Raw genomic sequence first — 15739 nt, 5'->3', positions numbered from 1 at the left:
CACTTTGGGAGGCCAAGTTGGGTGGACTGCTTGAGCTCAGGAGTTTGAGACTAGCCGGGGCAATATGGTGAAACCATATTGTATATATTTTGTATGTTTTCTACAAAACATACAAAAATTAGCTGAGCATGGTGATGCACGTCTGTGGTCTCAGCTACTCGGGAGGCTGAGGAAGGAGGACTGCTTGAACCCTAGAGGCAGAGGTTGTAGTAAGCCAAGATCATGCTATTGCACTCCAGCCTGGGTGACAGAATGGGAAACTCTGTAAAAAAAAAAAAAAAAAAAAAAAAAAAAAAGAATGTTGTTGGCCCTGTTGGGTTTTGGACTATGCTTGAGGCCTGTTACTCCTTTCTTTTTGCCTGTGTCTCCCTTTTAGAATGGGAATGTTTACCTACACCTGTGTCACTGTTGTGTTTTTGGGAGTTGACAGCTTGTTTTGATTCACATGCTCACAGCTGGAAGGAATTTGCCCTAGGATGAATTGGGTTTTGAGTCTCACCCATAACTGATTTAGATGAGACTCTGGACCTTGGACTTTTGAGTTGATGCTAGAATGAATTAAGATTTTAGGGGCTACTGAGCCGGAATGAATGTGTTTTGTACCTCAGGAAGAAATAGCCATCAGTGGCTAGTGCCTACCATATTGGGCAGCAGCAGCTTTACATATTTTTTCCTTTGCTTTTTATTCCCTTAACAGTATATATTTTGGAGATCACTACATAATAGAGTGGGAGTTCTCATTGCTTGTTATATCTGCATTGTACTCTAGGAGGTAGATGTATCTTAGGTTATTCGATCAGTCCCTTATTGGTGGACATCTGTCACATTCTGGGTCTTCTGCTGTTACAATTTGTTCTGCCAAGAATGAACCTTGTGCTTCTGCCTTTTTGTCTTTTTGAATTGAATCTTTGGGTTACATTCTTAGAAGAGAGATTGTTGGTTCCAACAGAAAATACCTGTGCCCTGTGAAATAGATTTTAAACAGAGAGCATCTGGAAATGTAGCAGCAAGAAGTGAATGTTGGTCCTATCTCATCATTTCTCTTATTCCACATACTTTCTGCTCTCTTATTTTCTTTCTAGTGTGACACGGGTAAAGGAATTTCTTATGGCGCCCCAGGAAGAAGAAACACTACATAAGAGCAAATAATAAAATCGGTCAGATAGACAGAAGATGGGAGTCATCAAACCTGTATCCCTGTTGCCAGACCTACAACTGACCATAGGACATTCAGTGAGTCCTTTCCCTTTCTTGGTCTAAGTCCTAACACAGAAAGACACTCAATATAGAAACAGTGGATAGGGAACCCTTAAATCATCTGAAACTTCATGTTTACTGACTTTAAATTAGTTGCCCTCCAGAGCAAAGGACTATATATTGTGATGATGTGGTTTTCCCATACATGGCACACTCCCACTGCAACACCCAGTGTTGTCCACAATTCTCAGCTGTATAGCTATGAATAACTCCACCCCTTTCTCTCCCACTCGGAAAATTATTTCATAATTCAAGAGAGTGAGAGAGTTTTTATAGGTACAACACTGATTCAGCTATAACATAAACAATCCTCAAGCTTCAATCAACTATTACAAGTAACAAGTTACTTATAATACACACAATGATTGTGACACATTAGCTTGTCATGGCACCATGAATAAGAGGCTCTCATGTAGAATGGCAGCCGTTGCAAGAATGTCTTGACAATAGCTCTCATTGGAAGCCAAAAATACTATACATCCAACCATCTTGAGCTATTGCTACTATTAGAAATACAAATAATATATGGCATTGATTAAATTATTACTCTGTGTCTGGCCCTGTGTTACGTTACATGTTTTATCTTAATTGATACTTTCTCCATATGTGTCTACCATTTTAATCTTTTTTATTGAAAGGAAACTGAGGCTTAGAGGGTGTAAGTAATTGCTTAAGATGTAGTAAGTGACAAAACCAAACAAATACAAGGCCGTCTAATGTCAAAGGATATTCTTTTAGCCAATGCTTTCCTTTACCAGAGGAAATTTCTCCAAATATTTGATAATTATTTACCTATAAAGTCTTCTATATACAAAGTAACCTCTATCTCTCTCCAGACTCCAAACTGCCCTTCTTAGTGGCACCACTATTTTGGAGTTATTGTGTATCTGTCCAGAAAAAAACCTCTTCATGTAAAAACTGTATGTGTATGTGTGTTTATGTACTTATAAAATATTAATACTAATATTTTTAAGAAGAAACAGTGGACTGGGGTGTGGGCTTTGGGATTATAAAAACTTGGATTTGACCCTGGGAACCATTAACTGTTGTTTGTGTAATTTAGAGCCAGTAACTTATCTACCATATGTCCTATAATTGTTTTCATCTTATATTATCATTTATTATTATTACTATTTGTATCACCTATCCAAAGGCTGGATAATAGGAGTGGAGATTATACTGCCTGGTATTACAATGTTCCTCAAACCTATAATTTTATAACTGTTGGATAGCATGCAAATTAAAGGAAGTCTATAGAAAGCTCTTGAGTAGACCCAGGCGTATAACATTATTTAATATGCTGCAGGTATGGCATTTCAATTCCAATGCATTGTTCAAGAATTGGGGCTGTGTCAACTGGATAGAGTAAGATGTTAGATCTTATACCTTGTCATTTAATTAGAACACTTCATAAATGTGTAAGTATTTAAGATAAAAGCAAAAAATATAAAAAACACAGGACACTAAACTGCACATATGGTTATAGTGGTTACATGAATTGTATATATAATGTACAGTACATGTGTATATACGCATGAAAAAATAACCACCAGAATGACATAACACAATCTTAATTTCAGTTATGATAGAGTTACTGGGTATTGATATTTTTAACCTCTGCACTTGGCTCAATATTAAACATTGGCTGAGTATGGATTATATTTATGATTAAAAACTAATCCCTTCAACCTCTGCTACTTATGAAATATTTTAGATGAAATGTATAGAGAGCTATAAAATTAGTCCAGGTTAAGAAAAATGTTTACTCCTCCCTGATTGTGTCCCTTTCTTTCTTCCCTAGAGATAATCATATCCACAGTGAGATAATTATAATTCCCCTATACTACTTTTTTTCTTTTCCTCCATATGAGAACTCCCTAAACAAAATGTAGCATTGTTTTGCATGTTTTCACTGCCTTCATGCACGCACACACACACACACACACACACACCCCTAATCCTTACATTCAAGGGAGCATTATGAGGAGTTTATGGGGAGACCTTCCTCAAGATCCAAGTGTGGTATTTGGTGCATCATCCACAATGCCAGTATTTGCTTTTTACCCATCCCAACACTTTCATCTTTAACAAGGATGTTATTTCTTAGCCCATTCATTTCTACTTTTACCCTTAACTATTTTTTTTCCATCTACATTCTTTTATTTACTTTGTGGGTTTTTAAATCAGGATTTTAAAATTGAATATTTAATTTTCTTTTTTATTCATGTAGATATTTAATGCTTTATAATATCTTCTGACAGCTACTCTAGCTAGATTTTAATATGTTGCTTTCATCATTATCCTCATCAAATTCTGCAATTTTCCTCTATTCTCGTTGGGCCCAAGATTTTGTTAACAGCCTCAGATAGAGTCCGTTTTCATGAATGTTCTATGTTCATTTGAAAAGCATGTGTATTGCCTAATATCAGGCTTCAGAGTTCACTGTGTCTATTTATAAGCTCTACTCTTGGGAGTTGGTTGTTTAGGTCTTCTCTATAATTACTAATTTTTTTCTCCACTTGAACATTTTTGAATTCAGGAAAGTATTGTGTGCTTTGGTACATAAGTATTAGTATCTCACATTTTCCTTGTGAGTTGTAGCCTTTAGCATTATCAACTGTGCCTTTTTATCTCTTTAAATCCATTTTGGTCTCAATTCTACTCTCTCAAATATCAAGATTATAACTCCTGTTTTCTTGTTATGGGCAATTGCTTGGTATATATTTACTTGTTTTTAAACTGTTAACCTACCTGAATTCATTTGTTTAAGGTATATCTCATGAAAAAGCATAATCTTGGATTTTGCTTCGATAGGAAATTTGCAAATACTTTTTCTTTAATAGGTGAGTTAAGTCCATTTACCTTTATTGTTATTGTTCCTGGAATCAAGCCAGGTCTGGCTACATTTTCTCGAGGCCCGATAACAAGAAGCAGACAAACTAGGAAAGAAGGGGATTTACTACTGTAACTGGATACAGGGAGAAAGCCAGAGATAATTCCACCAGACCAACTCAAAGTGTTAAATTTTCTTAGGGCTTATATAGGTTGGGGTTATGTGCCTACTACGTGCAGTACAGCATTCGCCTAAGTCTACTGGTAACCAATTTTGTTTCAACTAGAAGGTCAGAGGCAAAAAAAATGCTTGCTAAGTCTGATTAAAAGGGCCCCAGTAGCTTCAAGGACTGTCTACTGTTGTACCAGAGTGATTATTTCTATCTTATCTCCTTTACAGCTTGGTCCAGAGAGCTGCCTTAGACTCTCCAATGAATCTGTTCAAACAGCTGCCTCTGTTACCTTGACTTCTCTCAGATTTTGTCGACCTGAGGTGGGTCCTATTGTAAAACTGTTTCTGTTATTTTGGCTTGCTCCAGCAAGGGAGAAGCCCACACAAGGCTCCTACTGACTGTATGTTTCATTTCTAGCTTTGATGTCTGGGCAACAGTTTCCCGAGGTTTAACTATTTGCTCAATGTTAAGGCAGCACTGTGGAAATTTGTCTGTGTAACTGGGGTGCTATGCAGGCCTGTCTGTGTGACTGTCATGCAGGCCTGCCTGTGTGATTGTCAGGGAGAATTGGCTTCCCATAATATGATCAAAGTCTTTGGTCATTTAAGTTCAGTTCTGTAGTATTGTTTATAAATATAAGGAAATTATATAGCCTTTCACTAGGTCATGTGTTTGATTTCTTCTTCCTATTTATTTAGTAATTAGCATGGTTATTGTTTTGTTTCAGTGGTTACTTTTATATTAAATCCTTAACTATACTACATCCTTGATATGGAATGAAGTCTTACTAATGAATAGAGAAATGGTTAAATGATATTAACAGATAATTCACACTAAAAAACAATATGTATACCCATTAAACTTTCAAAAATATGCCAAATTACAATAACTAAAGGACTGAAAACTAATATCCTAGGCTACCATGCTGAGTGAGAAAGAAAAATTGCTGAAACATACATATAATCTGATAACTTTGGGAAATAATATATATAAACGAATATTTTGTGTAATACCCCATTCTTGCCTCTTGATAGATGAATATGACCCTCTAGCAGTGAGTTACCCTTATTGAATCTGACCTTGCTAACCTATAAAATGGGCATAATGACATTTACTTCAGAGAGCCATGAGGAGGAATGAGCAAACCTAAATAAAGCACATGGTACTTAATACTTCAACAAATATATGCATAATCTCCCTTATGTTCTCCCTCCCACAAGAGATGACTTAAACATCAACATCTCAAAGAGATCAATGGATTTGAACCATCAGAAAAAGAAATGCATACATATTTATATGATGTATAAGCTTTGGTGCTGTTTCTTTCTAGGATGAGATACTGAGGATGGTGGAAATAAGGAAGCAAATTATAGCCTCATTACTTTTTATTTGTTGTGTTCTTCTCTTCTTTTTAAATTTCTATTTGGATTCTGAAATAGCAAGTTCCCATTGAGGGCCAGAAAGGAGACAGCACAGAATGACAGAATGTGAAGATGGGTCTGCTATGCAATGGGCTGAAATCAGGAGACCTTGGCCCCCAATACCAGATCTGTCCTTGTGTACAGGACCGTGGGGAGTCACTTCCCCTGTGTTGGTCTCTGTCCTTACACAGAAAAAGACTGTATACCTAATGGTTAAGGACGTGAGCGTTGGCATCAGTAAAGTGAGGAGAAAATTGGGGCACATTTAATTACTGGTTTTACGATGTTTAGGAAATGTTGAGTCTCCAGATAAATGAAACTCATACATTAAATATGACTGCATAGAGAATAAAACGGGAGGAACTGCAGAAAAAAAGGATACATTCTTCAAAATTAATGAGTGGTGGGTTGGTACTTAATTCTTTATCTCTTGACTTAACTATGTTTTCAACAATTTCTAAATTAGTATGGTTCTTTTTTAAAGTCAGAAGCAAGCTTCATTGAAACAGTTGTTATGAAATATTTCAGAAATACAAAAATTATAGAATGTAAGAGACGTCCCTGTTCTCATGCTGACATACGTAATATTACATATGCAGTTGAAACTCACTTTGAAGACTTCTCTGATTGCAAGCCTCCTTCTTTCTTAGAGGTAACACAGAATTCACATTATAGATTTTAAAGACATTGCCCTATACTTTTATTACATATGCATGTATCTGTAAGTGAGAATTGTATTGTTTTGTAGCATGGTTTTTTCTATAGATGCCTGGCTACCTCATGGGAAAAAAGGGGAAAAAAAAAAGGAAGAAACGTGAGGAGAACAAACACATAATCACATCTCAACAGTAGGAGCTGCATGGCCTCCTTGTCATGGGTACTCTTGCAGACATTAAAACAGACATGCCCATTTTCTCAGACTATATGCTATAGGGAGCACAAACAAGCTGTAGCTACTATTTTCAAATGCTTTTTCCCAGCGTGTTCAAAGTCTTAGAGTTTCTCTGGAGCTAACTGGCCTAAAACAATGTCTCAGTGTATCCTAATATTGAAACAACTTCCCATTTGTCTGGGCCAAATTATCTGTCTTTCATGCTCACTGTAACCCTTCAAGGCCTAATCCAGAACCTAATCTTGGCTATGCTGGTAAAAGATAGTACAGTCTACCACCCAAATCCCTTATTGGCTTGGAGATGAATCTTATTTAGAACTTGATCTGATTTTGTTTTACAATTGTTGGACCTGTGTATATTTTCCTTCCTTTTCTTCTACTATTTTTAATTGCACAGGGAAGGTATTTCAAAAGTTTTAATTCACATGTGCTGATTGTTCCTGCAGTTCTTTGCTGAGTGAGACTGTGACTCAACTTTTACTCCAAACCCAGCTGTGTTAGGATCCTTCCTCTCTGGAGCTGTGGTGCTGAACCCTGGATGGTTTCATGCAGTCCCTCCCTCTTTCCCACCCCTGTGGCAGTCACTGCTTGGCTAACTAGGTGGGTAAACAGAGGAGCGTACTATCAATTCAAGGGGCTTTCTTTGGGAGAGTGCAGAGAGAAGCATGCTGTGAAACTACTTTCATCTTGTGACCTTCACTGAAATCCTGGGCAGTGGAGATGTCATCTGACTGCTAAATGTAAGCTTCATTTGAGAGACATGTTTTCCCTTCTCCTAGGTGTCTGTAATTTTTCTGAAGCTGCCCAACTGGGGCTATCATGTGGGTAGATTCATACATTAGTTCTGGGACCACCCTACTACTTAATTCCCTTGGCTTAGAGGTATTTCCTGTTCCAAAGCTGAACCATCTTATGGGGTAGGGCTGGTTATATTTATTTTTTCTGATTATCATTTTAACTTCCAAAACCAAGACACTTTTGTTGTAGATAAAAATGGAAAAGTGAGGAAAGCAAAAAAAAAACAATATTGAAAACTAATAAAAGTCTACTACTTATGTAGAAGCACTGTTAACAGTTGAATATATATGTAGTCATGTGTCACTTAATGATGGGGATACATTTTGAGAAATGTGTCGTTAAATGGTTTCAATGTGCTAATATCATAGAGTGCAGTTACGCAAACCTAGCCTTCTACATACTTAGGCTAGATGGTACAGCCTGTTGCTCCTAGGCTACAAACCTGTACAGCATGTTACTGTACTGAATGGTCAGTATTTGTGTATCTAAACATATCTAAGCAATAATGATCAGTAAAATTATGGTATAAAATGGGGCCAGGTGCAGTGGCTGACACCTGTAGTCCCAGCACTTTGGGAGCCCGAGGCAGGCGGATCACATGAGGCCAGGAGTTCGAGACCAGCCTGGCCAACACGGGGAAACACTGTCTTCACTAAAAGTACAAAAACTAGCTGGGCATGGTGGCAGGCGCCTGTAATCCTGGCTATTTGGGAGGCTGAGGCACGAGAGTCATTTGAGCTTGGGAGGCGGAGGTTGCAGTAAGCCCAGATCATGTCACCACACTCCAGCCTGGGGGACACAGTGAGACCCTATCTCCAAAAAAAATAAATAAATAGAAATAGAAAAGAAAAGAAAAGAAAGATACAAAATGGCACACCTATATAGGGCACTTACCGTGAATGAGGCTTGCAGGACTGGAAGTTGCTCTGGGTGAGTGAGTGAGTAGTGAATGAAAGTGAAAGTCTAGGATGTTACTGTACACTCCCATAGACTCTATAAACACTGTATACTTAGGCTACACTAAATTTAATAATAAATTCAATACTACATTTACAGTAACCTTTTTACTTTATAATTTTTTATTTTTTTTTTAACTTTTTGCTCTTTGGTAATAACACTTTGCTTAAAACACAAACACATTGTAGAGCTATAAAAAATATTTTCTTTCCTTTTTTTTTTTTTTTTTTCTTTTTGAGACGGAGTCCAGCTCTGTTGCCCAGGCTGGAGTGCAGTGGTGTGATCTTGGCTCACTGCAACCTCCGTCTCCCAGATTCAAGCAATTCTCCTGCCTCAGCCTCCCGAGTAGCTGGGACTACAGGCACCCGCCACTACGCCCAGCTAATTTTTTTTTTTTTTTTTTTTTTTTTTTTTTTTGTATTTTTAGTAGAGACGGGGTTTCACCGTGTTAGCCAGGATAGTCTCAATCTCCTGACTTCGTGATCCGCCCGCCTCGGCCTCCCAAAGTGCTGGGATTACAGGCTTGAGCCACGGCGCCCGGCCTCCTTTTTTTTGTTGAGACACTTTCTTGCTCTGTCGCCCAGACTGGAGTGCAGTGGCCTGATCTTGGCTCACAACAGGCTCTACCCCCCAGGCTCAAGCGATCCTCCTGCCTCAGCCTCCTCAGTATCTGGAAATACAGGCATGCACCACCACACTCAGCTAGTTTGTTTGTTTGTTTGTGTACTTATGTATGTATGTATGTATGTATGTATGTATGTATGTATGTAGAGACCAGGGCTCATTATATTGCCCAAGCTGGTCTCAAATTCCTGGGCTCAATGGATCCTCCCACCTCGGCCTGTTCTGGGATTACAGGCATGAGCGACCATGCCTGGCCATTTGCTTTCTTTATATCTTTATTCTATATGCTTTTTGCTATTAATTTTTTAAAACTTTTTTTGTTAGAAACTAAGACACAAACACACACATGAACCTAGGCCTACACAGGGTCAGGATCATCAATATCACTATCTTCCATCTCCACATCTTGTCTCACCAGAAGGTCTTTGGGAGCAAAGTAACATGCATGGGGCTGTCATCTCCTATGATAGCAATGCCTTCTTCTTGAATACCTCCTGAAGGACCTGCCTAGGCTGTTTTACAGTTAACTTTTTTAATATGTAGAAGAGTATGCTCTAACATAATGATAAAATGTGTAGTATAATAAACACATAAACCAGCAACATAGTCATTTATTATCATTATCAAGTATTATGTATTGTACACAATTGTATGTGCTATACTTTTATAGAACTGGCAGCACAGTAGGTTTGTGTACATGGGCATCACCACAAACACGTGAGGAATGCATTGAACTACGACAGTTACAACAAGAATTTACATGCAACAAGAATTTTTCAGCTCCATTGTAATCTTGGACTGCTGTTGAATATGTGGTCCTTCATCATTTGAAATGTTGTTATGTGGTGCGTGACTATATATTTTTTTCATAAATTCTATTATGCAAATATAACGATGCATATTTAGGAATGCCGTGAGATGATATCCTACTTACAGCTGTGCAAATGGCTTTTTTTTTAACAGACATCGTAATATGAATGGCAATCTATGCCAATCAATAAAAATTCACATAATAATATAAATGGCAATACGTTAACACTGATTTTTTAAAAGGTTAATATTTGTTATTGACATCCTCAGTTCCTGACACTGTTGTAAGAGCTAAACCTATAGTTATTTAATCCTCAGCATCATCTGTAAGGAGGAGGTATTGTTGCCTGCCTTTAAACATAAGGGAACTGAGGCACAGTGAAGGCAGGGCTAGCAAGTGTCGAGACTTAGATTTGAACATTGGCTGTGTGGCTCTCAAGCCCCTATATCTAACCAGTATGAGCAGCTGCCTTTCATCCAATAAGATCAGGGCATAGCAGCACAACTAAACAAATTAAGGTTTCCTGTTTTTTCTCAGTTAAGTAGGCAGACCTTTAATTAATTAATTAATTAATTAATTAATAGACCAAGTTTTACTCTTATTGCCCAGGCTGGAGTGCAATGGCGCAATCTTGGCTCACTGCAACCTCCGCCTCCTAGATTCAAGCAATTCTCCTGCCTCAGCCTGCCAAGTAGCTGGGATTACAGGCATGCACCACCACGCCCAGCTAATTTTGTATTTTTAGTGGACACGGGGTTTCACCATGTTGGTCAGGCTGGTCTCGAACTCCTGACCTCAGGTAATCCACCCACTTCTGCCTCCCAAAGTGCTGGGATTACAGGCGTGAGCCACCGTGCCCAGCCGACAATTAAATATTGATAGTATTCTGTGTAGTGTTGAATTTGGAAAAAATATGTTCAGTAATACTGTGGAAATACCTTATCTCCCTTCCTGCCTTAGGGATACTCCTGTTCTGAAGTAAATAGTTTTCTTGTGGTTGGGAACACAGAATGGTTATGTTTTCCAGACATTTTAATATTTGTGTAATTGCAAGAGGAATAGTGCTTATTATAGGTAAAAATAGAAGATATAGAAAAGAAAAAATAGCTGGGCATGGTGGCTCACGCCTGTAATCCCAGCACTTTGGGAGGCCAACGACGGCAGATCACCTAAGATCAGGAGTTCGAGACCAGCCTGACCAACATGGTAAAACCCCGTCTCTACTAAAAATACAAAACAATTAGCTGGGTATGGTGGCAGGCACCTATAATCCCAGCTACTGAGGAGGCTGAGGCAGGAGAATCGCTTGAACCCGGGAGGGTGACGTTGCAGGGAGCCGAGATCGCGCCACTGCACTTCAGCCTGGGTGACAAGAGCAAAACTCCATCTCAAAAGAGAAAAAAAAAGAAAAAAAATAATACCCCAAATCCTGCCACCCCAAGATAAGCCCTTGTAGTGATTTCACCTACATTATATTCTTCCAGAAGTTTTCTTTTGCAGGTAAATATATATGTACATATGTAAGTATGGGTGCATTTATATATTTACATACAAAAGATACTTCATCTTACATTTAGTTTTGTAACTTGCTTGCCTCACTGTAATGGGTTGAATTGTGTCTCCTCAAAAATATGTCCTAATTCTAACACCTACTATACCTTATTTGGAAATAGAATCTTTGCAAATCTAATCAAGCTAAAGACCTAAAGATATGATCATCCAATTGCCAGCATCATTATAAAAGAAAGGAGAGGCATATTTGACACAGACAGGGAGAAAGGCCATGTAAAGATGGAGGAAGAGATTGGAACTATAAAGCAGGAACCACCAAAAGATGGAAGAGGAAAGGAAGGATTCTCCCCTGAGTCTTCAGAAAGAGTTGGCCCTGTCTAGACCTTGGTTTTGTACTTTTGAACTCTGAAATAATAAATTTATGTAATTTGATATGGCAGTCCTAGAAAATTTATACACTCACTAACAAACCACAAACGGCATTCCTTGTGAATAAACTTTATATCCTATTTTTATGACTACAGTGATACTAATGCCAATAAAATATATAAAGAGAAATGACTACATTTCTTATATACCATATGCATTTATGTATTGAGTCATCAAATTTTCACAGCACCCTTACAAGGTAGAAACTGTGGCTAATCTCTGTTTTATAGATGAAAAACTGATGACAGAGAGAATATGGACTCTGTCTGAGACTGTACAGTTAGGGAGTGAGACAGCTTATATTTGTGTCCAGTACATCATGCTCCAGAGCCTGGGAGACTGTGAAAGCTCTGTTGATAGGTGGAAGAAGTAGTCTGTACAAGCATGCATGTTTTAGGAGATTACTTTTAAAAAGGAATACTAATTATGATAATATATTTACACACACACACACACACACACACAAAACAAACAAACAAAAAAAAAAAACAAAACACAACTGAACCTAGTGACCAAAAGGTGAATTTTAACCTTGGTGAGATCATGTTTGTTGCAATCCTGGAAACAGACATCACAGTGCGATGGGATAAGGACCATGGGAAGTGAAGAATGTTAACAGAGAATGCAGAAAATTCTTTCAGTACTTTGAATTTGAAAGGGAAGACAGAGACCTAGAGATACAGACAGATACATTTATAGAGAGAAAGATTCTGTGACTGTATAGGAATGAAGGGTTTAATGAGAGACTTTAAAAAATCTTCAATTCCATGAAACTTCAGCAAGTTTTCAAATTAATGTGAAGAAGCTGTCTTATCTCAGGTTTATCCCTTGAAGTTGTCCATATATTTATTTCCCTTCTTACATTCTTATTTCCACTTTGGAGAACACGAGACCCTTCCAATGAACTAATAGGGGTTTTGAGCTCAATATATATTTACTTGTTAGTAAATGAAAGAATGGACATTGTATGAAAGAAATGCTAGTAACTCTTGGATTTTTGTCCTTCAAGGGAGGCAGCAGGTGGCTGAAATCCTGGTGTGATGTGGCTGGATCATGCATGATCTGAGGACTCCTGCACAGCTGACTGTAGGATGAGTACAGAATTTTTCTATAAATATACTAAAATACCAAGTAAGCCAGGAGCAGCCACTAGGCAAACACCAAACCTTGCATTCCTGGCCAGACCTATCACAGAGCTCATCAGGTAAGTTCAAAGACACACCTGTCTTCCCAGCATTGGGAACTGGATTGGGTTCTGCTCAGAGGCATGATGTTGACCAGATTTTATGAAACACCCAAGAATGTAGAGAACATTCTGTTTCTAAAACTTTGAATTCGAATCATATCAGAGAGATTTGCTTTCCTTATATGGATGTCTGTGTTCTCATTAGGAGAGAAACAATGAAAAATGACTTTTTACAATGCCTGCCTTAGCCCTGAGGCTCAGCCAGCCCCCACTTCTATGTCTCAGCATTTAAAGGGCCATTGAAGTCCCACTCCATGCTATATATTCTCAAGAGGTTTTCTCATTTACCCCTCAGGACAGCTCTGTAAAGATGGTATGGTCAGTCCCATTTCACAGATGACTAAGTTCAGGCTCACAGAGTCTAGGTCACCTCTCCAGGTAAGTGGCAAGGTTGGAATGAGATTCCATCCCTCACCCTCCCTAGAGAACCCTGAGCAACTTCCATTTTAGAAGACGGACTTCCAGGGCTTGAGAAATGGTCAGATTCCCCCCTGATATTGTGGCCCCACAGGTCCTCACTCCACAACTCCTCTGGATGATAAGGAAGACAGAAGAGGTGAAATCCTGCACTTTGTGCCATGAGATCTGTGTGTAGGGCCACATGAGTTGGCTAATCCTTGAAGTGGTGAGTGGGCTCAGGCAGAAGCTCAGGTATTGGCCTTCGGACAGGTAAGCTGGAGAGAAGGAAAGTAACATGCACTGAACTACTGTAAGCAAATGCAATTTACAGCTCATCTCCTTTAATCCTAACAACCATTTAAAATACTCATCATTCTGACCATTATTCAGATCAGTGTGCTGTCTTTAGGGGAGTTTATGTAAGTCAGGGAAACAACCTAGTTGTCCTGTGATCATTAGCTAACTCTGGAATACTCCAAAGTTGTATCATTTTCTCTTGATATCTCCAGGGCTCTGAATATTGTAATCTCCCTGCAGGCTGATAGCGTCTTCTCCTCATGGTGGTGTTCAACATTTTTTCTTTTTAAATTATGACCTGTATATTTTTTGTCACATTATTGACATTTAAAACACTTTCTCAATAAAAATAAGGCTAAGCATTTTTTAACATAAGGGAGAAAACATTTGCAAACTACACCTCAGATACTGGGTTAGTATCTATGATTTGTGAACCACATTCTGTAACAAAATGACTGGCAACTATTTTCAACAGAACATTCTCATTAAAATATACATGAACAATAAACATGTTAAAATTTGTCAAAACTGAAAGTACTAATAAGATGCAAATATAAATCTTCAAAAGAATATTATGTGGAAGAAACAAGTTGCAAAAAAAATTAGTACTGTGATTCACTTTTGGAACAGATTGTGTGTGAGTGAACATGTTTGTGTGTACCTCACCTACAGGGACACATCTGGAGAGTATGCACCATTCTGTTGACAACAGACCCTTTGGGTCAGAGGGTAGATGCAGAGTCATTTCAATTTATAAATATACTTTTATATATTGTTTGAAATTTTGTATTTAGGGAAAAAAGCATTTCAATAAATACTTTTGAATAGATTGGCAAAAGTAATTGTAATGTATTTCATTAATTTGAAAGTACATTCGTTGTTTGAGACAAAGTAGATAAAAATGGAATTGATAATGTCTGTGTGTGTATGTGTGTGTGTGTGTGTGTGTGTGTGTGTGTGTCTTTTGCTCTATCACCCAAATAAACATAGGTGCAGATTTACCTTCAATTCAGACAGGGGATGGAACCAGTATCAGTTTTAGATATCCCAGAAAATAGTGGATACAGAGAGACAGCTACCATGAGCTGAATAATTCCGGAAAACTCCAGCTTCTTGGAGCCAAGTTCCCAAACTCCATCATCCCTCTTTCCCTCTTACCGAGGCCCTTGTCTGACAGAGATGCAATCCTGTTTCTGGCCACCAGATGGCATCCATCTTTTTTTTAATAAAAAGGAGTACATTTTGTAAAGAGTAACGAAGGACTTAAAATGGTTTGTTTACCATGATCATAATTCTGTGTGCAAAAATTCATATATTTTTATTTATTTAATTTATTTATATAAAATATATTTATGGATTTATACAAAATATATTTATGAATTTTTATTTTATTTATATTTATTATATATTGTGTATATATAATATATATTTTAAAGCAGTTGCATTATGGTGACCCAAGAATCTATATCGCATTCACTGATTTATCTTTTCCTTCCTCAGGGTAGGTTGAGGTTTCCACACTATAGAGGGGTCCCTCCCTCCCAGAGAGCAGGCAGTTCGCCCTCCATTACCTGACTCCTGTACAGGTTTCCCAGACCCTCTCCCACCCACTCTTAGTCATACCCTCTCTGGGACACTGTGGACACAGCCACCCAGACTCAGTTCCACCTCCCTCATCATTTCTCAGTCACCTTACGCCTGCCCCTGTGCTGTCCTATGCCGGCCGGTGGCTCCCAATGTGTGCTAGAGCTACCTGGTGTTTCATCGTATGGATGCCCCAGAGTATATTTATTTAGTCTTGTTTTGCAACTGTCAGTTTTTTCAGACAGAATAATTCTGAACATAGTTTCACAAGCTGTGTTTTAAGGGAGGTATCGTATTTCTTTTTGCTCATTGTATATATTGCTTTGCAGTATGATAATGGTGCTACGTTAGTGCCCCCTCGTGACAGAAGCCTAAACTGCAGCTTGAACATCCGGGAGCAGGAAAGTGGGAGGAAGGGGCTGTGGCCCAAGCCCACCCCACAGAGCTTTCCGTAAGTCTGGGTGGAAAAGGAGGTATATCCAGTGTTCAGGGATACTGATGGCCAAA

At 38.4% G+C, this 15739-nt stretch overlaps 1 protein-coding gene across 27 annotated transcripts in view; it reads left to right on the top strand.

The window, feature by feature from the left end:
- LOC105499779 (uncharacterized) overlaps positions 1-15739 on the top strand; it is a 122232-nt gene that overhangs the window by 61495 nt on the left and 44998 nt on the right. For 21 of the 27 annotated variants that reach the window (XR_011618276.1, XR_011618274.1, XR_011618272.1 and 18 more), the window contains 4 exons: positions 1083-1233; positions 4490-4582; positions 7022-7175; positions 12716-15683. The gene's annotated coding sequence lies outside the window, so the exon portion shown is untranslated. Of the gene's footprint in view, positions 1-1082; positions 1234-4489; positions 4583-6211; positions 6336-7021; positions 7176-12715; positions 15684-15739 lie in introns of all 27 variants that reach the window. The other 6 variants (XR_011618275.1, XR_011618268.1, XM_071088768.1 and 3 more) reach the window with 6 other exon arrangements.

The sequence above is a fragment of the Macaca nemestrina genome, chromosome X, assembly GCF_043159975.1.
Source record: "Macaca nemestrina isolate mMacNem1 chromosome X, mMacNem.hap1, whole genome shotgun sequence".
Taxonomy (NCBI): Eukaryota; Metazoa; Chordata; class Mammalia; order Primates; family Cercopithecidae; genus Macaca; species Macaca nemestrina.
This window is presented reverse-complemented; position numbering and strand designations above follow the sequence as displayed.